The sequence below is a fragment of the Danio aesculapii genome, chromosome 23 (genome assembly GCF_903798145.1).
Source record: "Danio aesculapii chromosome 23, fDanAes4.1, whole genome shotgun sequence".
In the NCBI taxonomy this organism is placed as follows: Eukaryota; Metazoa; Chordata; class Actinopteri; order Cypriniformes; family Danionidae; genus Danio; species Danio aesculapii.
In genome coordinates, this window is record NC_079457.1 from 19,072,084 (window position 1) to 19,099,524 (window position 27,441).

At 36.0% G+C, this 27,441-nt stretch overlaps 1 protein-coding gene across 2 annotated transcripts in view; it reads left to right on the plus strand.

The window, feature by feature from the left end:
• Positions 1-27,441, plus strand: part of casz1 (castor zinc finger 1) — a 328,648-nt gene that overhangs the window by 83,442 nt on the left and 217,765 nt on the right. For both annotated transcript variants that reach the window (XM_056448846.1, XM_056448845.1), the window contains exon 3: positions 4,992-5,092. The gene's annotated coding sequence lies outside the window, so the exon portion shown is untranslated. The remainder of the gene's footprint in view (positions 1-4,991; positions 5,093-27,441) is intronic.

A 27,441-nucleotide genomic window follows, 5' to 3' on the forward strand; every position in this document is an offset into this window, starting at 1 on the left:
AGTCCAATGACAGAATTTATTTATTATGAATCTCTGTGAATCATACTTGCGGTAATAGGGATACAGTATGCGTAAATGAATCATCGTTCACTATTTAATATCAAGACATCAGTAAGAACGATTGGTTTCTCTTGTGCCTTTTTTGGGTGTGTGCTTTCTTCTTTTCTTTTCTGTTTTTTTTTGTTTTGTTTGTGAGATCATGCTCCAAAAATGTAGTGAAAAACATTTCGTGTCATGACAGGTCATCCAGTCTTCCAGCATAATGAAGTGAATATTTTTATGTCAAACATCGCACTCACAAAAGCATGCAATAAGCGTTCCTGTCGTGTCAGTGTGTTGTTTGGATTTGACTTATTTTTGCTATCTGTATCCAAGGAGAAAATTGACAACATTATATCCTGTGGCAAATCATTTATATATTTATAAAATAATTGTTTTATTACATGTATGTATACATCAGTAAGCTCTTGGAAATTTATTAATGCTGTTTTTGACTTTTTGAAAGATTTTTCTTAATTTCACCAAGGCTATAGTGTACAGCATACAGTTAAAAATTAGGTTATATTATACACATAATATATTACAATATTATTATTGTATAACATAATATTACTGCATTTTCTTATAAGTAAGAATAATATATTTTAAAATTGAATTAAAATAATTCATATGATGGCAAAGCAAAATTTTCAGAATTCAACATGCTGATTTGGTGTACCTAGACATATTATTATTATTATTATTAACAATAATAATAATAATAATAATAATAATAATAATAATAATAATAATAATTACCAGTGTTGGAAACATTGGCTGCATCCAAAACTGCAAATCTTTATACTAAATAGTATGCTAAAATTAGTATGCAAGACGAGTAGTATATCTGAATTCATAGAATTCGAAAATCAGTATGCGAGAAGTACCCGGATGCCATCCCATGATGCCCCGCGAGAGAATTCATGAATGGGAGTGAAGAGACGCAACTCATGAGAGTAGGTCACATAATCGTGACAAAATGGCGGATGTAGTACGTCTTAATTCCATTCATTCTGCTCACATTAAACCTGTATAGAACATTCTTTTCTAACGGGCGAGTACTACATTTAAATTCAAATGCAGTACCTACTGAGTATTAGGCTGTTTCGGATGCAGCTAATAACTTAATATTATGTGGAAAGGCTTTATATTTGTGTGGAAAATTGTTCATGAAATAAAAAAATATGCAAAAGAAATAATAATAATAATTGCCAGTATTGGAAACAATAACTGCTTAATATTTGTGTTGAAATATCATTCATGAAATAAAAAAATATATGAAAGAAGTTATAATATTAATAATAATCATATAAAATAGTAAGTATAATATATTTTTAATTGAATCAAAATAATTCATATGATGGCAAAGCAATTTTTCAGAAATCATTTTGCTGATTTGGTGCACACAGAAATAATAATAACAACAACAATAATAATGATCATAATAATAATAATAATAATAATAATAATAAAAATTACCTTTGTTGGAAACATTGGCTACGTCTGAAACAGCAAACTTCCATACTATATATGCTAAAATCAGTATCCGAGCCGAGTAGTATGTCCAAATTCATAGAATTCGAAAATCAGTATGCAAGAAGTACCCAGATGACCTACTACTTCCGGCGAGATTCTGAAGTGCGCATCCCACGCACGCTGCACTATCCCATGATGCGCCGTGAGAAAATTCGTGAACTGGAGTGAAGTGACGCAATTCAACTCACGAGGGTAGGTCACGTGATCATGACAAAACGTTGGATGTAGTACGTATGAAAATTATTCACACTGAATAGAACGTACTTCCAACAATTGAGTAGAACATTTAAATTCAAATGCAGTACCTACTAATAGGTGGTTTCGGACGCAGCCAATAACTGCTTAATATTTGTGTGAAAAATGGTTCATAAAATAAAAAAAAAATACAAAAGAAAAAATAATTCTTCTAATAATAATTGGAATAAATAATAATAATAATAATAATAATAATAATAATAATAATAATTATTATTATTATTATTATTATTATTATTATTATTATTATTATATAATTACCAGTGTTTGAAACAATAATTGTTTAATATTTGTGTGGAAAATAGTAAAAAAAAAAAAAAGGATTAATAATAATAATAATAATAATAATAATAATTGCCAGTGTTGGAAACAATAACTGCTTAATATTTGTGTGGAAAATCATTCATGAAATAAAAAAATATACAAAGAAATAATAATAATAATAGGGCATCATGGTGGCTCAGTGGTTAGCACAATCGCCTCACAGCAAGAAGGTCCCTGGTTCGAGTCTCGGCTGGGTCAGTTGGGACTTCTGTGTGGAGTTTGCATGTTCTACCCGTGTTGGTATGGGTGTCCTCCGGGTGCTCTGGTTTCCCCCACAATCCAAAGACATGCGCTGAATTGAGTAAGCTAGTTGACCGTAGTGTATGTGTGTGAATGAGTGTGGATGGATGTTTCCCAGAGATGGGTTGCAGCTGGAAGGACATTCGTTGCGTAAAAATGGCTGGATTTCGCTGTGGCGACCCCAGATTAATAAAGACTGAGCCGAAAATAAAATGAATGAATGAATGAATAATAATCATCATCATTGTCATTACCAGTGTTGAAAACAGTAACTGCTTGATATTTTTCTGGAAAATAAGTTTATGGAATAAAAAGTAAAAAAATACAAAAATAAAACTATTTGATTATATATATATATATATATATATATATATATATATATATATATATATATATATATATATATATATATATATATATATATATATATATATATATATATATATATTTATATATATATATATATATATATATATATATATATATTTTTTTTTTTAATTATGATATTTCTATGATATTTTTATGATATATCAAACAAGAACTGAATAACTTAATTTTTTTAAGAAACCTTGCTAAATGAAAGTGCTAATAAATTTAAGAAAAGAAAAATGGCTATTACTGACCCCAAAACCTTTCAACACCAATGTACGTCATTGCATTTGTTTTCCACACATAAGTAGGAGAGGGAAAAATACATCAATATTGTTATATCATGTATTAATGTGTGGTAGTAGGACATTTGACGTAATTATATTGATTTGTCAGTATATGAGTTCAGTAGTTTTAATGTGGATATACTGTGTAAAACATAAGTGTTCGAGGTCTTCCTGTTAAAAGCGTACGAGAATAATTTGTATGTGTTTCATGATTCTGAGTCTACATTTACCTCAGACGCCAGGATCAGGAGATTATATGAAGACTATAATCTATCCACCCTTTTCTGGCTCTCTAAATCAAGTTCATTCTCCAGTCGGGCCGTCTTCCAAGGAGGTTTTAGAAAGGAATAATTTGAGGATCCGACTAATAAACCTCTTCAGTATGTAAGACTAAAAGGTCTTTACAATGATAAGGTCATTCTACAGCGGTCACATTATAAATATGCTGCCGATAGGACATTTGAATGTTAATACGCAATCAGTTGATAATATTAAAACAAACATGTCATGAGTAGAGCTCTTATCGTTTAGGCTGAAGTCTGTTTTGACTTTGTTCCTGTGTGATCTGAGGCCCCATCCACGGTATACATCACAATAAGCTAATTAGCAATATAATTAGCATTGTAATTACCGCCTGCAATAATTACTTTTATTTATTATGTTTTTGGTGTATTTATCCGCTCTAAAAAAAAAAAAAAAAGGAAAGAAATTGTCTGGATATTAGTCTGTTCTTTAATTTGGAATTTCAAGTCTTTAATTGGGTTGGTTTGGTCCTTATCTAAAACAAAAAGCGTATTAAAATTGATCAGTATTTTAGGATAAATAAAAATAGCTTGTGTTACTTGGGTTGTTTTGGTCTTCATCTAAAACAAAATGCGTATTAAGATTGATCAGGATTTTAGGATAAATAAAAATTGCTTGTGTTACTTGGGTTGTTTTGGTCTTCATCTAAAACAAAAAGCATATTAAAATTGATCAGGATTTTAGGATAAATAATAATAGCTTGTGTAACTTGGGTTGTTTTGGTCTTCATCTAAAACAAAATGCGTATTAAGATTGATCAGTATTTTAGGATAAATAAAAATAGCTTGTGTTACTTGGGTTGTTTTGGTCTTTAAAACAAAAAGTGTATTAAGATTGATCAGGATTTTAGGATAAATAAAAATAGCTTGTGTTACTTGGGTTGTTTTGGTCTTTAAAACAAAAAGTGTATTAAGATTGATCAGGATTTTAGGATAAATAAAAATAGCTTGTGTTACTTGGGTTGTTTTGGTCTTTATCTAAAACAAAAAGCCTATTAAGATTGATCAGGATTTTAGGATAAATAAAAATAGCTTGTGCTACTTGGTTTTTGTTTATATGCAATTGAAATGATACAGACTAAATCTGAGAAAAAAAATAAACAAAAGCAAAGCTATTTAACATACGAGATGCTGACGTAAATCTATTTAGCTTCTTTTTATCACTCACTCTGGTGAAATCTGTTTCTCAGAGACTGCACGCACTCCCCTTGTGTTTTACCCACAAACCCTTGTTTCTCTTGAAAGGATAGCATGCATAAATACACAATCTAATAAGAGCCCAAGATGGATGATAATGCCTTTTTATTAACTTACGGAGTGGTTTGTTTGGGCAAATTGAAAGTCGTATTTTTCTCTCTAAATATCTAATTGGAGTTTTGACAGCTTTTACAATGAAATGAAAGTAGTTATTGTGCTGCGGAAACAGCAGTGTTTATAAAATTCTGCTCGCGATACAAGCCGCTGACAGCGCTGGTATAAAAAGATGCATTAAAAACTGTCACACCAACTGAATGTTGATTTGTCTAAGTGGCGAAGGGGGAGGCGCTTTTTAAAAGTTCATCAAATTCTTTGTTTGCGTTTCTGGTTTATGGTTTGGTGGTAAAATATGTACCCATAACTGTTCTCTGTGTCCTTACAGGCGTCAACAGAGAGCAGTGTAAGAAGGCTACTGTGAATGTGCAAGCAGACAGTGGCACACGGGACACAGAGCAAGACTGGAGCGCTCAATATACCTTGAAGGTCAGTGTCACAGTGTACCATAATGCATCTGTTGTTTTAATGAGTATTTTAGCAGCCAGTTACCCAATAAACAGTCATAACAGTCAGCATAAGGCCTGTTTTCTGATCTCCTTTTTGTCATATTTTCAAGTAACCTCTGTTAATGATTTTTGTATAATATACAGCATTTAACTGTAATATGAACTGTATTTTAGTGTAGGGTAGTTACAGTTGAAGTCGGAATTATTAGCCACCCTCAGTTATTAGCCCCCCTATCCCCCCCCCCCCCAATTTCTGTTTAATGGAGAGATTTTTTCAACACATTTCTAAACATAATAGTTTTAATAACTCATTTCGAATAACTGATTTATTTTATCTTTGCCATGATGACAGTAAATAATATTTTACTAGATATTTTTCAAGCCACTTCTATACAGCTTAAAGTGACATTTAAAGGCTTAACTAGGTTAATTAGGTTAACTAGGCAGGTTAGGGTAAATAGGCAAGTTATTGTATAATGATGGTTTGTTCTGTAGACTCTCGAAAAAAAATTATAGCTTAAAGGGGCTAATAATTTTGACCTTAAAACGAATTTTTAAAAATTAAAAACTGCTTTTATTCTAGCCAAAATAAAACAAATAAGACTTCCTCCAGAAAAATATTATCAGACATACTGTGAAAATTTCCTTGCTCTGTTAAACACCATTTGGGAAATATTTAAAAAAGAAAAAAAATTAAATGGAGGGCTAATAATTATGACTTCAACTGTATGCAGTATGTTACTGTATTTTAAAGTTGTATTGTGAAAAAATTTATATTTTACAGTAAATACATACAAAACTGTAAACTGTAAATACATATATATATTGTTTTTGCTGTAAATGATTTACAGTAAGTTATTCACCAACTGAAACCAGTAAGTTGCTGTAGGTTCTACAGGAAATTTGTGTAATTAGTTTTTAAGCGCTTATATAGATTTGTGCCTTTAGTTTTTTTAATGCAAATTATGCATGTAAACAATTGCTGGATATCTATCACTCTAATGCACATTTTGAAGTATCACATAAGAAACAAGTTATGGAAATTATTTTTAAAATGATTTATTAAATTTACATACAAATTTTCTTGAGGTGGTTTTGGACTTATGTGAAAAATGGACAACGACTGTGTTTACAATTTTACAAAGTTTATTTTGCTGGTGCATGTTTTTTAGGTGAACAATTAATTTGTGCAAGGTAATCCACTGGGGAAAAAAAGTTAATTTAAGTAATCTTGAATCTATAGCCTCTTTCACACAGTGATACCAATAAATATTTAGAAACTTTTGGAACAATTTTACCAGTAAACTCAAAAAAAGCACTGTTCACACAGGCAAGGACGTTCCGGAATTTTTCCGGAAAAGACCATTCACACATCCATTCCAAAATACCGGTGAATTCTGCCATCATCAATGGCTGTGCTTGTAATTGTGAACATAGAGGGGGTCAAGCTTTTGTTGATGGTTTCACTTTTATTTAAAGCTTTAGCATTCATGCAGCTGCTTTGTCCCAGAGACATCCAAAGGCAGAAGCGCAAACCACAGCGAAATGTTTACACATTTGTCTACATTACAAATTCTGTTAATGGATCAGTGTTGTGAACAACTTCGATGAAAACATATGAAGGAACACTTACGTATGTCGAGATACATAATACTGTATGTGTGTGTGCTGGCGCTCACCAGCTCCTTCATGTGCACACATGTCAATTAACTGAAGCAGAGCTTGAAGGTAAACAAACAGTGATTTTATCGATCAGTTTTTTTTACTCAGTTGACATTAAGAAGGTATATAGAAATGTTATCTGACTAACAACTAGCAGCTAAATGTGTCTAGCAGCTAAATGTATCTGGAAAAATATTCAGAGGACTTTATTTTCATAAACAGTGCGGATATGAATGCGTCTGAATGCTCAGATTAGCTGAAGTAGACATCTCACGTCAGCGCGTTCTAAACATGAACACGCTCTTTCTGGTAATTTTCCAACATTGCGGCAAATTACCGGTAATGTTACAAACTCTCTTTCCGGAAAATTACCCAAACAAAGTTACCAGTATTTTCAAAAAGGGCCTGTTCACACATGAACCCTTTCTGTATCTGTGAAATGGGCAAAATCTGACTATTTGCTTTCACATTTGGAGTGTTTATGTCAGTTTGATGGTATGTTTGGTCTGTCACAGTATTCTTAACCACACCCCTCTTACCGTTAGTTTGCTATAAGGGAATTAGTTCCACAAAGAAAGCCCCGCCCCCTACACGTACTATTCCATTTTATTTGAAAGTACACTGACATACTGAAAAGTCTCTTCAATGCGAATAATTGTATGAAACATTACACCCGCATTACTAATCAGCTGTCTCCATTTTGCTTTCTGTTGGTTACTAAGTTACCAATACTACAGTTAGCCGCTCTAACAATTAGATGGGGGTGGTTTATTTCATGAAACCCGGCTACGTGCTTAGTTAAGCTTGTTCATTGTATAAATAGAAAGCAGAATTTGTGTTTTTTGTTTGTTTTTTGTCAGTGAAGCAGATTGCATTTGAAAGACTTGATTGTATTTGCAATTGTCTTAGTTTGCCCAAAGTGCTCGCGTGATAGCACTGACTCTAAGCAATATTGAAGTCACACCTCTGGTTCACGAAACAACTTAATTGAGTCACACACACGGAGAGGACCAGCTATGTCATAATACCCAGAGGCCTTGATTAATTAAGCCCTAAAAGCCCAGGAGCGCTCAACGTTCACCAGGTGCCTGTTCATCTGCCACTAGTTCCGCTTCTCACCCTATAAATATCCAGAGACATACATACAACTTTATCTGCTAAGAAAACGTGCAGGAAATATTGGCATTAATTAAAAGCTTAGAGAAGGTGCCATCTTTGTAATCATTGCCGCTTTTGTATTTTGTCAAAAATGTTCTTTCGGTTTAGTCAGTTGGTTAACTAAACCATTTCCTCCTTGTTTTGAAACTCCTGAACTAACTTTATAGTGAGTAAGATTGCAGTAAGTTATTGCAGTACACATTTTATTTTAGCTGTTTGTGCTTTAATTTAATTAGCAGTTGTTATGTAAATATTATATAGTGTGACTAGCATTTAGTTTAGGTCAGTGTCCTTTCTGTGATTTTGTTGTAGTAATAGGTTTTGTATGCAATATATGCGAGTAATCTTATATATGTATAGGATGCATCAGCGTGAGTTAATTAACCCACTATAGCAAAGCACTTCATTAAACCAGTGTTCATTTGCTGTTCAGCTCCAGTTCATGCATCTCCATGTTTGACGTTATTTGAAACTATATTCAATGTATATTAAACTATGTAACTATATTTATTTCACGGTGGCGTAGTGGGTAGCAGGTTCGCCTTACAGCAAGATGGTTGCTGGTTCGAGCCTCGGCTGGGTCAGTTGGCGTTTCTGTGTGGATGTTCTCATGTGGATGCATGTTCTCTCCGTGTTCGCGTGGGTTTCCTCCGGGTGCTTCGGTTTCCCCCACAAGTCCAAAAACATGTGATACAGGTGAATTGGGTAATCTAAAGATTGTCTGTAGTCTATGTGTGTGAATGAGTGGGTATGGATGTTTCCCAGTGTTGAGTTTGCAGCTGGAAGGGCATCCGATGCGTAAAATATATGCTGGATAATTTGGCGGTTCATTCCGCTGTGGAAACCCCTGATTAATAAAGGGATTAAGCCGAAAAGAAAATGAATGAATATTTACTTCAAATACTTGTTAGTGCACTGCTAAATATCTTTCTTTTTTTTTTTTTTTTTTTTACAGTGGAATCACTTTCTTCTTGTCATGGTACACATTTTTTTATGTAAAAAATATAGCTTTTTCTATTTTATCTATATTAATGAAATAACAAAGATGGAAATCCATACATTTTTCTAATGATAATGAGACCAAAAAATGCAACATATGCTTATTCTGAAAACATATATACATTTCTTGAGATCGTTAAATTTTGTAGCCAGAGGAACGTATGCTTGCATTTCATCCTTAAAACAAATGCTACAGGGCTCTATGGCGCCATTCCACTTACCAACCGACCGCTTACCTCCGTGTAGACGGCTTTTCCGCTGTTACCAGTTTGTCCAGTGGCTCTCTGCGTACGTCGAAAGATTTGAGACTCAAAGCGGAGTTGACTTAGACGACAGGGTTCGAGTCCGGCGAAGAATGGCTCCAGAAAGCAAGTAAGACAAAAACTAAAGCAAAAAAAATAAAACAAACAAGTAAATAACAGGGTGAGAATGAGATAAAATCTGAAAATGTAAAAATCAGGCTTAATAAATAATTTTGAAAACACTGTGGGTTGGGTTTAGGGAAGTGGGTGGGTGCTGGTCAATCTGTGCTTTTTAAAAAAACTATTGGTTGGGTTTAGGGATGGGCGTGGGTGGGTGTATTGGTCAGTCAGTCAGATGGTCAGTCAGTCAGTCCACATCAGCCTCTGGTGAATTCACGCAAAAAACAAAAACTGCAAAAAAAGTTCTTCTGGGACGTATTTGGCGCTCTCCAGAAATGTAAATAGGGGTACATAATCAGAATGAGCCTGGGTTAAAAACGTGTTTCTATTGAAAAAAACATAATCTTTATTGAATGTTAAGAGTTCAAGTATTCAACAGCAAGACAGAGAATACACAGATACAGTTACACAAAGCATTGCAAATACAAAAATTTGTTTACTTTATCTTCAACAGACAAATAACCACAATATATTGTTTATGTACTCTTTTAGTTATGGAAACTTATATGAGAATGCATGTTTATCGGTATATTGGGTTTGTGCATCTTTTACAATGAGTGTGGATGTTATTCAAGCAACAAAGAAAAGATTGAGCCATTTTTGTAATGTTAAAAGGTCTGTTCTGTATTTCATACATATTAATACATTGTTTATTTCGTTTCATTTCATATTTGTGGTGTTGCTAATTAGTTTATTTGTTCCAATTTTATTACAGCTTACGTGTCCTAATGTTTGAAATGTATATTAATTAGTCTAGTTGTTTTTGCTTTTTTTGTGCTGATCTTAAAAAAAAAACATCCAATTTGTGACTCAAATACTGTAGTATGATCAAAACACTGCTGTGTGTAATATAGTGAAGAAAAAAGAATACACCAACAATAAAACCTAAGAAAGAAAATCTTTAAGATAATCCAATAATAGTCTTGCATACACACACACAGCATGCGATCTAAAGCTGAATAATGTATGAACAACGGTAAACTGAAGCGTTTCATTATACCCAGCGTTTACGTCAGTGATATTGTTAATGAGATTAGCATGCCAGTAAAAAAAAAAAAACAGCATACAAGGACATTATTTGATGGTATTTCTGTCCGCCTGGGCATCTCAATGGTCCGGCAGGTGTTGTACTCCTTAACTAGTCATTGAGGAGTCATCACCTAAACCAGTGCTTACAGCCTCCCAATTCCCTCTAATCCAAAACAAGCAGATTTAGCCAGCTCTCTAGACCGCTCTCCACAAAACAAACACACCGGCCCCCTGCAGACTGCACCGATGCCCTCCTCCCTCCCTTCGCACCCCCGCTGCTCGATGCTCGGTTAGCCAGGCTAAATGAATGGGGAGAGGCAGGTCTCCATGGGTAACGGCTGCCATGGAGGCACCTGGCAGGAGAGCGAGAAGGATGCTGCGCGAGCCAGCAGGCGCACACAGATGAGTGGGGAGATTTGGGGGCCGCGCTCTGCCGTCTTTATCCCGCTCCCCTGCCGTTCGGAGGGTGGTCACCCCCGCCAGAGGGTGCGTCTGCCAAGAATGTTAGCCCTGCGGCCCTGTGAGTGGGAATGAGCAGAAAATTGAAGTTAACAAGCATGCCGTATGCTAAGTGGTGACGAGAGTCCCTGAGCTTTCCGTTAGGGCCCTGGTCCAGCTTCCATTTTCCTGGTAGAGCCTCTGCCAGCATCCATTGGCTCCGACTGCAGGCTGGCGTTGACCGGCATTATGCATCTGTAGGCAAATTAAGACATCATGATCTTCCAGGATACATGGCTTCTCTGATACAGATGAATGTAATACGTCTATAGCTGGATTTGTGTCATTGTTTATTAGCTTTAAGATTGGTGATTTAATTTTTTTTGTGTGGGCATGTGGGCAGCGCAGTGGCGCAGTAGATAGCGCTGTCGCTTCACAGCAAGAAGGTCGCTGGTTCAAGCATTGGCTGGGTCAGTTGGCATTTCTGTGTGTAGTTTGCATGTTCTCCCCGTGTTCATGTGGACGTCCTCCGGGTGCTCCGGTTCCCCCACAAGTCCAAAGACATGCGCTGAAAGGGCATCCGCTGCATAAAACATATGCTGGAAAAGCTGGCGGTTCATTCCGCTACGGCAACCCCTGATTAATAAAGGGACTAAGCCGAAAAGAAAATTAATTAATGAATAATTTTGGAGTATGTGTTTGGGGTCTGTATTTAGTGTGTGGTAAAAAATGACTATACTGTGAAATAATCTTAAGGCATAATGGGATCAGTTCAATTCATGAATGAAGTATTCTTTTGAAGCAGATGTTTTTGATGAATCTGAGATTACATTTACATGATAACAATGTAGCCGTAATCGGAAAAAAAGGTTTTCCCTTGCATTTTCAACAAGTTCCACAGTAACAAACTGTTTTTGCGTTTACACATCAATGAACTTGGCCAAAAATTGTGTATGACGTATACCAGTATTTAGGGCACCTTGTTTGTAAACAGTTCCTGTGGAAGTGATGACGTGCCATCTGCTACTTCTGTGTATGAAGCATCTCCATTGTTGGTTATAATATGATGTAAATCCACAATTTGGTGATGAAGCATTAGCAAACACTTGAGTAACAACACGACCTTGTACTGTGCTTTTTTTTGCATTTTTGTCTTTAAGCTACACCTCTGTACCCTATATGAGTACCAAAAATGCTGTTGTTGTGTAAACAAACAGTCAAAACGCATTGAAACATTGTTTTGTAAATGGTCCCCACAGTTAAAAGTTATTCCTTGACTTAAAAATGTGAGTATACCTGTTGCCTTAAAATAATTAAGTAAATTAGTTATGTAGATATGGGCGGGACAGTGGCTCAGTGGTTAGCACTGTCGCTGGTTCGCATCCTGGCTGGGCCAGTTGGTGCTCTGGTTTCCCCCGCAGTCCAAAGACATGCGGTATAAGGGAATTAGATAAACAAAAATTGGCAGTAGTGTATGAGATTGTGTGTCATTGTGAGCGGGTGTTTCCCAGTATTGGCTTGCGGCTGAAAGGGCATCCACAGCGTAAAACATATGCTGGAATAGTTGGTGGTTCATTCTGCTGTGGTGACCCCTGACAAATAAGGGACTAAGCCGAAAGAAAATGAATGAATGTGCACTAGTGTAGTCCAAATTCTGCATTTGGAATGAATCTGAGACATACAGTGTCTGATTCATGTACAAGTGACTCTTTTGATCTAGTTATTTTAGTGAATCAAAAACATACAGCATAGCCAGTGTGTTCTTATTTGTGAAAAGGTGACTCTTAAGCACTGCTGGTTTTCAGGGAATCGAAAACATACAGTGTGACCAGTCTGAATGATGAAACATGAACATCAATTCATGAAACTGATTCATGATTAATAGTTTAAATATAAAAAATAAATAGTAATAAATAGTTTTTTTTGTTTGTGCATCAATGCATACAACAAACCTATATAAATTGTTGGCCAACTCAAAAAACGACTCTTTTAATACAGCATGATCATTCATTCGTTCATTTCATTCATTTTCTTTTCAGCTTAGTCCCTTTATTAATCAGGGGTCGCCACAGCGGAATGAACCGCCAACTTATCCAGCATACATTTTACGCACCGGATGCCCTTCCAGCTGCAACCCATCACTGGGAAACACCCATACATTCTCATTTACACTCATACACTACAGACAATTTAGCCTACCCAATTCTCCTCTACCTCATGTCTTTGTACTTGTGAGGGAAACCGGAGCACCCGGAGGAAAATCATGCGAACATGGGGAGAACATACAAACTCCACACAGAAATGCCAACTGACCCAGCCAATGCTCGAACCAGCGACCTTTTTGCTGTAAGGTGAGAGTGCTACCCACTGCGCCACCGCGTCACCCCTACAGCATGATCAGTGTAAAATAATTCAGGAAAGAATGAATCTTATAAGTGGATCAGTTCATTTTAGTGAATCAAACTATATACTGTACAGCAAAACCACAAGTGTATTTGAATCCCAAAGCAATTGACTTTTAATTTGAATAATATTGATATTTCTTTACCTGTATACACATCATACAGTTATACTGTAATGCACATCAGCAGAAGAAACATTACTTTTAGCAGTTCTGTATGTAATTAGACTGGCTGTTTTAACTGAAATATACCCTAAATGAATTGGAATCAATTTAGAGATTAGGAATTTTAATCCAACTTCATTATTTTGAAATGAATGGGATAGTTTACCCCAAAATTAAAATGTACTCACTATTTACTCACTCTCAAGTGGTTCATTTTTGGGTGAAGTATCTCTTTAAATGCCCAAAAGACCCACATGGGTTTTCCACACACTTTTTAGTGAAGTTAAAGTCAGCATTGTAAAATGCTTTTTTTTATAAAAACATAAACCAACTGAAAGACAAGTATTTTTTGCACTTCTTCCAAGCATTGTTCTTTCGTGAACAATTATCTTGCTTTTGCACAATGGCCTAATATCCTGTTTTTCATCCAAGGATATTATGCAGGACCACCGTGGTTGCGGTCAGTCACATGCCACACACACACACACACACACACCTCCTCCTGTATCAGGCCGCTCCACCTCCTCTCCTGTACACTGCGGTGTTCAGCCCAAGGGAGCGCTGTGCTGTATGTGTATAATAAGGGTAGCTGATATAATGAAGGTCATTGTAATCAGAGCTAATGTGCCAGGGAGTCGAGACACTTCGGCTTTATTTGAGGGTTAGGCCCAGCACCGCTAGCCCGGGGGGAGGAGGCTGATAGTGTTATCAGAACTAACCTGCCGCTAATAACGGCACGCTCCTCTGTTCGTGTCAGCATCAGCCTGAACTTTCACTGATATCTACAGTGTGGAAGTAGGCAAGCGGATTGAGCTACTGAACGCTTCACATCTTACTTAAATCCCCTCCCTAGGTGTTTGAAGGTTTGCTGTTTGCCCCCCCCCCCCCCCCCCCCCCCCCCATCTGTTTATTTTCAAACAGCAGAACGTGCCTGGTCTGCTTGATGTGCACTTAAAGGAATAGTTCATCACAAAATTAAGACTGTATTAAGACTGCCAGTGGCGACAGCAGTGAGGGAAAAAACTTCACCAATTGGCAAAAGTGAAGAATTAAAAAAACAGGCTCAGCTGGGCATGACCATTTCTCCTATGGCCTAACGTCTTGTTCAGAGCTACAGTCTAGGCGCAGGACGCTGGAGAGTGCTTGGACGTCTATTATGGAGAAGCTGCAGGTGGGAGTGGTCACCGGCTGGTGTACAGGCTGGCCCTTCAGTCAATGCGAGGACTCGTCTGTCACTGGGGTCTTACAGGGATCAGTCTCATGCTCTCCACTCCTCCATAACCACCACAGCAGCTGCTCAGGATACGGCCTGGTCCAGGATTATGGAAACCTCAGGAATAATAAAAATACTAACATAAGCGCAGATGCCGTTCAAATTATAATGTCTTTTTGGGAAGTGTTCCCGGCTCCGGTTGCCCTAAATAATTCAGACTAACAATCCTTTTGGAGGATTTGGATTTCAAAAACATTTGTGTTTTACAGTATGTGTATGCTAATGCAAAGAGATGTGTCTTTAATCTAATTTTAAACTGACAGAGTGTGTCTGCTTCCCGAACTGTGCTAGGAAGGCTGTTCCAGAGTTTAGGTGCCAGATATGAAAAAGATTTACCACCTACAGTTGATTGTGATACTCTGGGAATAAGCAATTGTCCAGAATTAATTGAGCTTAGTGGACGTGAGGGTCTATAATACACCAGAAGCTCCCTCAAATACTGGGGAGCTAAGCCGTTCACGAGTGAGGGAAGGATGGAACGTGAGATTGACAGGTGGATCGGTTCAGCAGCAGCATTAATGCAGCCAATGTACCGATCCGTTGTTATGAAGAAGGAGCTGAGCCGAAAGGCAGAACTCTCGATTTACCGGTCAATCTATGTTCCTACTCTTACCTATGGCCATGACTGAAAGGACAAGAGCTGGGATACAAGCGGCCGAAATGAGTTTCCTTTGCAGGGTGGCAGGAGCTCTGTCACCCGAGAGGAGCTCGGAGTAGAGCCACTGCTCCTCCACATCGAGAGGAGTCAGCTGAGGTGGCTAAGGCATCGGTTTCGGATGCCTCCTGGACGACTACCTAGGGAGAGTGTTCCAGGCATGTCCCACCGGAAGGAGGCCTCGGGGAATACCCAGGACAGGCTTGAGGAACTATGTCTCTCGGCTAGCCTGGGAACACCCCGGGATCCCTCTGGAGGAGCTGAAGGAAATGTCTGGGGAGAGGGAAGTCCGGGGTTCTCTCCTGAGACTGCTGCCCCTGCAACCTGGCCCCGCAAAAGCTGATGAAATGAATGAAACTGTGAAATATATACTCACAATTCCAACATGCAATCTCACAAAACAGAGTCAGTTTTCACTCACACATACTGTCATTGTTTTTCGAGATATTTTTGGCCATTCATTTCCAAGCGAGTTTCATTGGTGATGAGCAGAGTAAACGTGCAAAATGACTCCCTGACATTAGATGGCACTTAATGATAAACAGAAATAGCCCGGTACACAAAGTGGTGTTATGCAAGTTTACGCTTCTGACACTCTCGTTACACAAAAGAAGTCTCCCACATGGTTTGTTTGACCTCCTCCACTATAACGCCTGGTCAAATTTTGAAAAACAGAGAAAAAGTTGTCATTGCTCAACCGGTTTTCAATATGTGTGCATCAAACAAACAAAAAAAAAGCTTGAGGCATTAAAAAAAGATGATTAGGATTTTACACCTGTCGTATTTGCGTGTGAGTGTGCACGCTCATATTGGGGGCCTTTGTTTAGTCACTAGACATTAAATGTGAGTGACAAACAGTTAAAAATCATTCCAGTGTGCATAGATCTGTGACTAAGAAAGTCCACATTCTGAGCAGTTCATCTCTCTAAGGTTCTTAAGGCTTTTGTTATAAATTGGGAATTATTAATAAGTTTAAAGCATTATAAGAGAGAGAATTATAAGATGACATTTCAGAATAAGATTTGCATTATGCATTATCTGATAATTATCATTATCTTTTGTTTTGACATCTATACATGAGATTTTTCAAGACCGAAAAAAGTGATTTACTTTATATATATATATATATATATATATATATATATATATATATATATATATATATATATATATATATATATATATATATATATATATATATAGTTGTGTAAACCACATTTAACTTTTTAAAATTGTATTAAGTTCAATTTCAAAATATATGAGGGTGAGAAATAATTATAAAAGTTTCTTCTTTGGATCCACTTGTGTAATATTGTTCAAACTGTGAGGAAGCAGCGTTAAGGTTTGTTTATGTTCATCTGAACAATCTCAGCAAAGCTATTAAATCAAAGCCTGCTCTATAAAGTGAGGGTACCTTTGCCCTTTTCCCTCTCCTCGATGTTTTAACTGAAGTTAAATGATGGTGTCCCACAGCGTGGAATCATGATCTGAATGGACCCCCAGGTGAATGATATATGGGATTTCTTTTGTCATTGAAATCTAGGCTGGATGGATATCAGAACGCTTTGTGCACTTAAATCATATGCTCTTGCAATACAAGCCTTTGAACTTATGCAGATATATTTTTATACAACAATGTACATTTGCATGAGTCCCCTTCACTGCACAGTCATTTTATCTAATTGATCTACAATGTAAAATCAATGTTTTTTTTATGTAGCCAAAAATGTGCTGTAATTTCTAAATGTAAGAACCATTTTTAATGTATTTGATCAACCTGAATATGTTTTATGTATTTTTAAAGGTCAGATCAGATTGTATATTTTTATTCAATACAGAAAGGACATATGGTAATAATTAAAATATATCCATTTATAAGTCATTATTTATTATTATTATTATTATTATTATTATTATTATTATTATTATTATTATTATTATTATTTTTTTTTTTTTTTTTTATTATTATTATTATCATCATTATTATTATTATTATTATTATTCATTCATTCTTTCATTTTCTTTTCGGATTAGTCCCGTTATTAATCTGGGGTCGCCACAGGAGAATGAACCGCACCTTATCCAGCATATGTTTTACGCAGCGGATACCTTTCCAGCTGCAACCCAACACTGGGAAACATCCATACACAGTCATTTACACACATACACTACAGTCAATTTAGCTTACCCAATATTATTATTTTTATTATTATTATTTTTTGTTGTAATATTGTTTTGTTTATGGTAATTTACATCCAAGATAGATAGATAGATAGATAGATAGATAGATAGATAGATAGATAGATAGATAGATAGATAGATAGATAGATAGATAGATAGATAGATAGATAGATAGATAAATGTGATTAATATTAATATTATTAATATTATTATAAAATGAAATTACTATTGTAAATATTGTTTTGTTGATTATAATGTGCAATTCACCTAGTTTATACAATACTGTGCATATTTATTATTGTTGTAAATAAATATTATTCATAATTGTATAATTTGTTATTAATAATTTGCATAAAATTAACGTTATTCAAGTAACTAAACTTGTTTGTGGTGGGACCTGTTAAACAGATTCGATTAGAATTTTTTTTTTCAGCTGTCCTTTATTCCTCAGCTGCTTCTGCACAAACGTCAAACTGTACATTCACCATGAACTCATGCGTCTTCAAAAAAACAGGGGATTTCCTGCTGACAAGCCTCATAAAAAAGGATGAAAAAGAGATTGGCAGAGGCCCTAGTCTTCCACTTTTCATATTTCCCTTTTTAAAAAAGTGGCGCACTGGTTTCTGTGAGCGACATCAAAGGGGCTGAAGGAGAGCCGGGGAGCCTCTATTCACTTTTCCACCTCCATAAAAGCTTCCCATATCTAACCCCTAGTGACTGGCTGGCCCTATCATTCAAATGTCCCGGCGCTCTTTGTGGCTTCCCCGGGACCACAGTGAAATGATCTCTTTTGTTGCGCATCATTAGTTCCATCTGTTGTGAGAGCCGGGCTGTCTGTTCCAGGGGCAGGACGGCGTGATGGTGGCCGGGGGCAAAGCGAAAAGGCCGCGTGTCCCGACCTCGTCGTCCTCCTCCTCCTCCTCCTGGAGCACTGATGCTCCCTCGCTGTCCCTCCACACAGATGACAATCTGTCTGTCGCTGCTTACTTATTTATGCATCCGGAGGAAGGCAAAGCATCTTGCGCACATTTGATTAGAATTGGACCTTTTGCTTCACATATGTGTACTATTTCTAGTTTCAAAGGGTTAGTGAAGCTTCCAAACTCATCTTTGGAATGCAAAATAAGGGTCATAAGTGTCAGTTTTTAGAGATTGAGATTTATACATTATTAAGCTCAATAAATACGCTTTCCATTGATGTATACTTTGTTAGGTTAGGATAATATTTGGCAACTATTTAAACTGGAATCAGAGTGTTCCATAAGAAATCTATATATTGAGAAACTTGCATTTAAAATTGTCTAATTAAAGTACTTAGCTACACTCTAAAAAATGCCGGGTTAATGCCGGGTTATTTCAACCCAATTCTGGGTGTAATAGGGACTTACCCAACTGCTGTTTTTTTTTAATTTAATTAATAAGACCAAATTTAGCCAATATTTGGGTTAAATAGTCCATATTTTATGTAATGTAATGTGTATTTATATAGGGGGGGGGGGGGGGGGGGGGTTTACCCATAATTTCTTCAACCCAGGCTCATTACAAATACGTACCCAGGTCTACATTTCTGGGGACAGCGAAATACATAATGGGAGATACGTCTGCTTGCAGTTTTTGGTTTTGCAAATCCATCAGAGGTTGCTGTGTACATTTTTTGATGATCTCAGATTTATCTCGCAGATTCTCTTCTCGCATAAATCCACCAGAGGGCGCTATATACACTTTGGCCGACCAGGCCAGCTTGCTGTCGACTGACTGACCCACCCACCCGTTCCCTAAACCCAACCGATAGTGTTTTCAAAAGCAATCATAGAAAAAGAAAAGCAGTTGCAGCCTCGTGATTTCACCACGTTTTTAGCCTGTTGTTTATGAATTTATTTTTTGCTTAAGTTTTACTTGGTTTCTGGAACCGTTCTTCACCAGACTTGAACTCCGTCGTTGCGGTCAACTCCGCTCCGCGTCCTAAGTCCATCAGCAAACGCGGCGAGCTACTGGGCAAACTGGTAACACCAAAAAAGCCATCTGTATGGAGATAAGCGGTTAGCTGGTAGTGCTAAAAGGAATGCTAAAATTTCATTTTAAAGATGAAATGCAGCCATACGTACGGCTACATAATTCGCACTCTCCAGAAATATAGACAGGGATATGTGTCCACAGTGAACTTGTGTTGCATTTCTTAGAATGAATGCATCAATTAGAGACAATCAAATTGAGTTGTGATATATTGATGGCAGAAAATGTACAAAATGTCTTCATGGAACATAATGTTTTCTTGATATTCTAATGATTCTTGGCATAAAAGAAAAAAATAAATTTTGACCTGTACAGTAATGCATTTTTGGCAATTGCTAAAAAATATATTGGTGCTAGTTTTGTGGTTCATGGTCAAAAATGAAGATATTTTAATAACAGCTGAGAGAGAATTTTTATTTGTGCATGATCTCATCTTTAAATCTTAAAAACAAAAGTACAAAAACTGCTTTGTGTTTTGACATGTTTTTTGTCTGATATAAGAGGGTGTCGTAAGTGCAAAAAATCATTTTAATAAAACGAAAACAAAATTAGTTTCATAAACATTTGTGAATACTTATGGCCACTGGACTGTACTTTTTTATTCATGTTGATACAACAGATGAAAAGGGACTATAGTGATGGAAAAAAGAAAGGTAAAAAAACAACTGTTATTCCTCTGAAGCTCGTGGGCGGAAGCGAAGTGAAAAGAGATACAAATATTGTTGGTGTTTTCACAACACTGTATTAAAGTGGCTTTGGCTTGTGAATATTCATGAGGATAATGAAGTATCAACATAAAGCTGGACAGCAAAATTGTACTCCAAAGTCAAGAGGCAAACGTCTCAATTATTTGGTACATAACTAAAGGCTTATGCAAATGTGCAGTAAAAACAAAATTAAAACGGCTTTATTCATATTAATGAATTCAACATCTGTTTAATCTAATTTCATGCTGTGTAGTGGAAAAAAAGAAGCATTGTAGAACCATAAACTCTGTCCATTTCGTGTTCATATAGGTGGTCACCAGCATCTTCCAGTTCGGCTTTTTCTTGCATCATGGTGTCTGTGATGCACCAAACAGATGTAACATTTTCTCTTGGCAAGGAAATATTTTATTCATGATTTACATGAATGATAAATCTTGCGAAAGTCTTAGTGCTGATGGGCATACGCAATTTAACATCTGTCTTCCTCAGAATAATTAATAGAGCAGCAGAACACTAGGGACAGAGGACTCTTCTTCTTCTTCACTTTCTGTAATTATTGTCAAAAACAAAGCAAGCTCAGATTTGCATCTTGCAGGCGACTCGCTGTTCTCTTGCCTAACAAAACAACTTTTAAAGAACTGATTTCCAAATTCACTCATGGTGGAACTTTTATTTGAATGTGCTTTCTGGTGTTGTGAGGTGAAAGTGATATTTGTCAGAGGTTTTATAAATGGAATCCAATATTAATTAGGGCTCCATGATATTGGAAAAAACTGACATTGCAATATTTAGTTTTTCTGCGATTTACATTGCGGCATAATCATAATGATTATTTGAATTATTATTTACATGGATTGGGATGATTTCTTTTACTGGAGTGCATCAGCATTAAATGAGCAAAATAATACAAAAACATATACAGCTAAAGTCAAAATTATTAGCCCCTCTTTGATTTTTTTTTCCCACTGTTTTAAATATTTCCCAAATTATGTGTAACAGAGCAAGGAATTTTTCGCTGTAGTTTTGACAATATTTTTCCTTCTGGAGAAAGTCTTATTTGTTTTATTTCGGCTAGAATAAAATCTGTTTTAAATTTTTTAAAAGCCATTTTAAGGTCAGTATAATTAGCCCCTTTAAGCTATATATTTGTTTCGATAGTCTACAGACCAAACCATCATTATACAATAACTTGCCTAATTACCCTAACCTGCCTAGTAAACCTAATTAACCTTGTTAAGCCTGTAAATGTCACTTTAGGTTGAATACTAGTATCTTGAAAAATATCTAGTCAAATATTATGTACTTTCATTGTGTCAAAGATAAAATAAATCAGATATTAGAAATGAGTTATTAAAACTATTATGTTTAGAAATGTGCTGAAAAAATCTTCTCTCCGCTAAACAGAAATTGGCGGAAAAAATAAACAGGGGGGTTAATAATTCTATAACTGTATATACACAAAATAAAATCAATTAAAGCACAGATGAAAACAACAAAACAAAGAGAAAAATGAAATGAACATCGCTTTATGTTTTCAGCTGGACTCTAACAATATTGAGGAACAGAAATTAAAGAATCAAATGTAAATAAACACTATAGTCTAAACATTTAAACACAATTAATCTTTGCTGAAGTGGCAAACTTTATCATTTCTAGTGTCCAAATGGTTTAAACTCTCTTGAAGTTGCTTGATGGTCTGCTGTGTGACTATTGCAGATTCGCACAATGTAGTATCAATGCTGAAACGATATGTTGTGCAGCCCTAACATAAATATCAGATCAGATCTATCTGTCAGTCAGTCTGTCTGTCTGTCATTATTGATGCTCTTATTTACACTATTGATGGTCTTATTCACACTGATGTTTCTCTTTATTAAAGAAATTTAACTAAAATTTCCAGTATTTCTCTTCAACCATGTCCGTTTATTGATATTTTTGGCATTCCAGCAATTTTGGATGAATTCTCAAAAGAGGGTGCTAATGTTATAGCCCTTAGCTCACTGATAGCTCAGAGATGGATTACATTTCACTGGAAGTCTTCGAAATCTCCTCCTGCTTACTCATGGCTAGAAGATTTAATAAGTTTGCATTAAATGGCTTCATTGACAAATTTGATAAAATTTGGAATCCTCTACTTTCACTCATTCATCCATTTCCTTTGGCTTTGTCACTTTATTCATTAGGAGTCTCCACAGTGGAATGAACCGCCAATGTGATCACACCAAACATGCTTTTATGTTCTAAAAATGTGAGGCGCACTATGCTGCCTTTTTTGTTGACTAGGAAAAAAAAGAAGTGTGGTCTGCTTTTTATGTTGCTAGGACTGAATCAGTTGTGTATTTTCTGCAAGTGTTGCTGTTGATATTGTTATAATTTTAATATTTAATAATATTGTGATATTCAAGATTTGTGAAGTCATACAGCTCCGGATAACTCAAAACGGCGACTGCTAGTCTCTCCTCAATATTTAAAAATCTTTGTAGTTGTCTTGACAACACAAACAATGCTGTCACCTCAACGGAAACCCTGCCTCTGCTTTCATTTGATTGTTTCTGACGTAACAAGCTTTTTCTGCCCAGAGTTGACTTTTTTTCAACTGCGAGTGCACAGCGCGCAATGGCAAAAATGCAAGGTGCAGCAGGCGGTTAAAATGTAGTGAGCATAAGCAGTGTGCTAAACGTTTGCCGCCGTTTGTAAATCATTCAAAAAATGCGCCTCTCAGCGCAAAAAGCGAGATTGGTGTGATGGGCCTTTATCCAGCATATGTTTTACAAAGAGGATGTTCTTCCAGCTGCAACCCAGTACTGGGAAACATCCATACACACTCATTCATTTACATACACTACAGCCAATTTAGTTTATTCAATTCACCTATAGTGCATGTGTTTGGACTGTGGGGGAAACTGGAGCACCCGGAGGAAACCCACGCGAACACGGGGAGAACATGCAAACTCCACACAGAAATGCCAACTGACTTAGCTGGGATTCGAACCAGCGGCATTCTTGCTATGAGGTGACAGTTATTTTATCTTTTATTTATTTATTTATTTATTTATTTATTTATTTATTTATTTATTTATTTATTTATTTATTTGTTTGTTTGTTTGTTTGTTTGTTTGTTTGTGTGATATACTGCATAGTTTTATTCTCCTCTAAGGGGGTGGGTTTTAGGGCTAACTTATATTTTGACCAGTTCATACTTACCCTTAGTATATGCCCTTAGTATATACCCTTAGTAAAAAAAAAGTCATTTTAGAAACATTTGAAAAGTAAATTAATCACATTACAAAACCTGTTTTGTTTGTTGTTTTGACTATATTTAACACCTTGAAAACTTAAATATTGACCTTCCTGCAAATGTTAAACATATGAATAAATAATAATATTTATTATACTATTAAAAATATTTTAAAACGTTTGATTAATATTTTACTGTATTATTAATACTATTCTAATATAATTGAATATTTGAAAACTTTGGATTTCAAATAGGATTCACATCTAAGATATAAAGTTCAATATAAAGTTTGAATAAATGAGAGCTGCCAATATTAAATATGTTTTTGGAGATCCCAAATGTATTAGAGTATAGTCAGTGTCTGCAGAACACAAGGGTTAAAATAAAGCCTGGTGATGCCTTTAACTGTTTTAAGTAATGCGGTTTGTTAAGGCTGCTACCACACCCGTTCTCTGAACACGCTCTCTGGTGTTTGAACAGGATTGGCAGAGCTCCATCTGGCAGTGTGTTGACTATGACGAGCCCGAGGCTGCTCTCTTTTGAAGCGAGCTGCGCGCCGGATCGGCCGACGGTGCTTTAGCTTACCCGTTTCAGTCCAAGCAGCAAACCGCAGAGGTCATCTGATATGACCTGACCTCATATGTAACACTTTGGTCTAAAAGTGAGCTAAGCTTTTCCTGTGGGATCAATGTAGAGTCTGGCTAATGCTCATAGAGTGAATCGAAACACGCGGCCCTCACACTAGCTTCAGGACTGGACTCTATTGGATAAATGACTCTGTTGCTATCGCCCTGAGTGACACCCCGTTGCCCGAAAGCCAAAGTGCTGTATTTGTTGGAGCCATTATGAAATAAAAACCTGGAGAAAAAGGGCCACTATTTGGTTTGAATTGATTCCTTGAAAACTCCAGCAGTGAATATGCTTTCATTTTGATGGTATTACCACAGACAAAATGTGTTGTGGCAGTTCCACCTCTCCATTACTTTGTCCATTAGGGTGAAACTGGCTGATTTTATTTCTCACACTCTATTTTCTGTGATAAAATGGAAATTCAAAAGCTTATTAAGTTCTGAGTGACATCTATATCGGGGCGCGAACGGGAAAGTAAGTCGACTGTATCTAGTTTCAGTTCATTTTTGCTCAATTTCCCTCTCGTGATCAAATATTTCACTTTTCAGGAGGGTCCTAATGGGAGTGTCAGGTTCTAGTGGGCTCTTCTTCCTCTTTTTCCCTCCCATTACCAGCCAGATGGCTGTTTCAAATTTCTACCTGTCAACAGCCAAAGAGCAGGTCTCAATTCTTACTGATTTCTTTCCCGCCGCAAGAACTTTAGCACTGAGTGAAAGCACTTCCAGCACAAAATGGGATGTTTAAACGTCCATATCAATTTATTCTGGAAAGGTGGAATTTATGCTAAGACAGACTGTCTGCCTGATTCGCTTCCTGTCCTGTGCGTGTAAATTATACATGTACAGTATACCGACTAGAAATAGTTTCTTCAGATACTCAGACTGTTTAAATATGTCTGTGCTTCATAAAGACCAAACCATAGAACAAAGCAGGGAAATTGCTATCATTAATTTGACGGTTGAAGTTCCCTACGGTTAAAGTTGCATTACATTAACTCTTATCATAAACAGACAGCCATTCATTAATGGAAAAAAATATTGTGTTGTATCTCATTTTTTTTTTTTTTTTATCAGTTAAAGATTAAAATTAGGATATTTTTTATTTTCCAGTGAAAAAAAATACATTGTGTTTGGAACTAAATGACAATAATTCATGAAATGACATGGCTTGCAGATTTATATAAATTTGGAATGCAATATTACCTTTTATATTAATAAAAAATGCTGTAAAGTTTAAAGTATACACGTTACAGATCCTGTCCTTTACAAAAAAAGAAAAGATTCTGGTCTGCATGAATGAGTCATCATGAGTAATTCTTACTACTTGCACAAATCTATGTAGGTTTGTTATAGATTTGTATAATGCCAGCCTGTGGTCTCCATTAGCTACCCACAAATATTGTCTACTTTGACCCTCAAGCACAGTAGTTAGAGTAGAAAAGAGTTTGGCTGGAGTTGATGTCATGTTTAAGAGATGCTACTTTATGCACTGCAAAAGCAAATCCATTTTATATGGAATTCATAAGGATTAAAACTGATACGGTACAACCAACCCATTGTTACTGTTTATATTGCATCGATGTATTACTATAAGTGCTCCTGCAATGTTTATCAGGCTGTGTTTAGCTCAACTGTTTTAAAATGAAAACACTCCTAGTCCATATTGGTGTTTTTTTTTTATTGCATTTCAGAAAAAGGAAGAATTATGCAGTGTAAAATATATTACTGTTTTATCATGCTTACTGGGCATGAATATTTTGCCAACATGCTTACTTCAATCTACCAGATGCATAATAGTCAAATGAGATGGGCTTGACGATCAGGGATTGACATGCAATAGTCTATAAGTCCAGTCATGGATGGCCTTGCCTCCATTTTCAATAGTTTGCATTTCAGCCTGTCTGTACTGAAACTGAACACCAGAATTTCCTAACTAAACTCTGTCTTCAGTATTTTCGAAATACTCTGTGTTTATGGGGTGAAGTAGCCTGATTTTTGTGCACACCAGGCAAAGCCATACCAAGAAGTTATACATTTCAAAATGAAAATGCACCAATGTAAATGGAACCTCAGATATGGTAATGAGCATTTAGTTACTGCTCTGTCAAAAAAAGTCTGACCAATCAGAGCAGAGTAAGCTGTCCCTGAAATGAGAGATTGAAATAAATCATTGGAAACTGGTAGCCATTGACTTATACATTTTTTTTTTACTATGGCTACTATGGATGTCAATTAGGGCTGGGCGATATGGCAAAAATGCAATCTTGATAATTGTTTTCCATATTGAATGGTAATGATATATATTTCAATGTAAGGTGTTAATGCTTACAGATTTAAGAGTACCCCAACAATGACTGAAGCCACCAAAATTTGAGGGTCTATTAAACGTCATAACATATTTTTGGCCAAAAAATAGTCGGTGGTGGAAAATTTGGTACATCTGTAACGTCAACTCACTTTTAAATTCCTATGTTGCACATTTCTGCAATGTGATTGGCTCTTAGATTAATATAGAGTAAAAATGTCTTGAGCTTATCATTGTTATTGAGATCAATTTTAACATGATTCGCTATAATATTACTCAGTGGCTACCAGTTTTCAACATTCTTCAAAATATCTTACATGCTCAATAGACAAAAAGAAACTCATGAATTGGCTTAGCAAAGGGTGAATCAGTGTTCATTTTGGGTGAACTATCTCTTCAAGTAGAACAAACGCATGAGTAGATGTTCAGAGATTTTCTCAGAAGACTATCCTACCAAATTTACTCTACTGAAGCGCTTTTCCTTTGGTTGCCCTGTGGAAGCCTGTATTATTTTGGGTTTTTTATTTAATGTTGTTGGGAGGGTCTGGATTTCTTTTATAGAGTTGGCAGAATGAAAGGGTGTATTTATTTCAACTTCAAACATCTGCTTAATTTAATTTAATCTGTATGGAAGGTCAGAGTTTTAGCCCCTCTATACAGAGGCATATTGAGAGCTCTGCTTTTTGTGGTAGTTTTATACAAACTGAAGTGATTATTCAAATCCTAGATACAAATTATAAGATCTAAAGGTTTGCTCATAACAGGAGTGAAAGGCCCTATGATGATCAAGTTGCAGAATTTAGACATGAAAACAGAATTGGCTGTATAATGCAAAATATCACAGAATTTTTTATTAATATATTCATAGTAGTCACTGTCGCCTCACAGCAAGACAGTCTCTGTTTCGAGTCTTGACTGGATCAGTTGTTGTTACTTTGTATAGTTTGCATTGGTTCATTCCGCTGTGGCGACCTCTGAAATAGAGACTAAGCCGAAGGAAAATGAATGAATATTAAAAGTAGGGCTGTACACAATCAAATTGACTAAAGTCAGT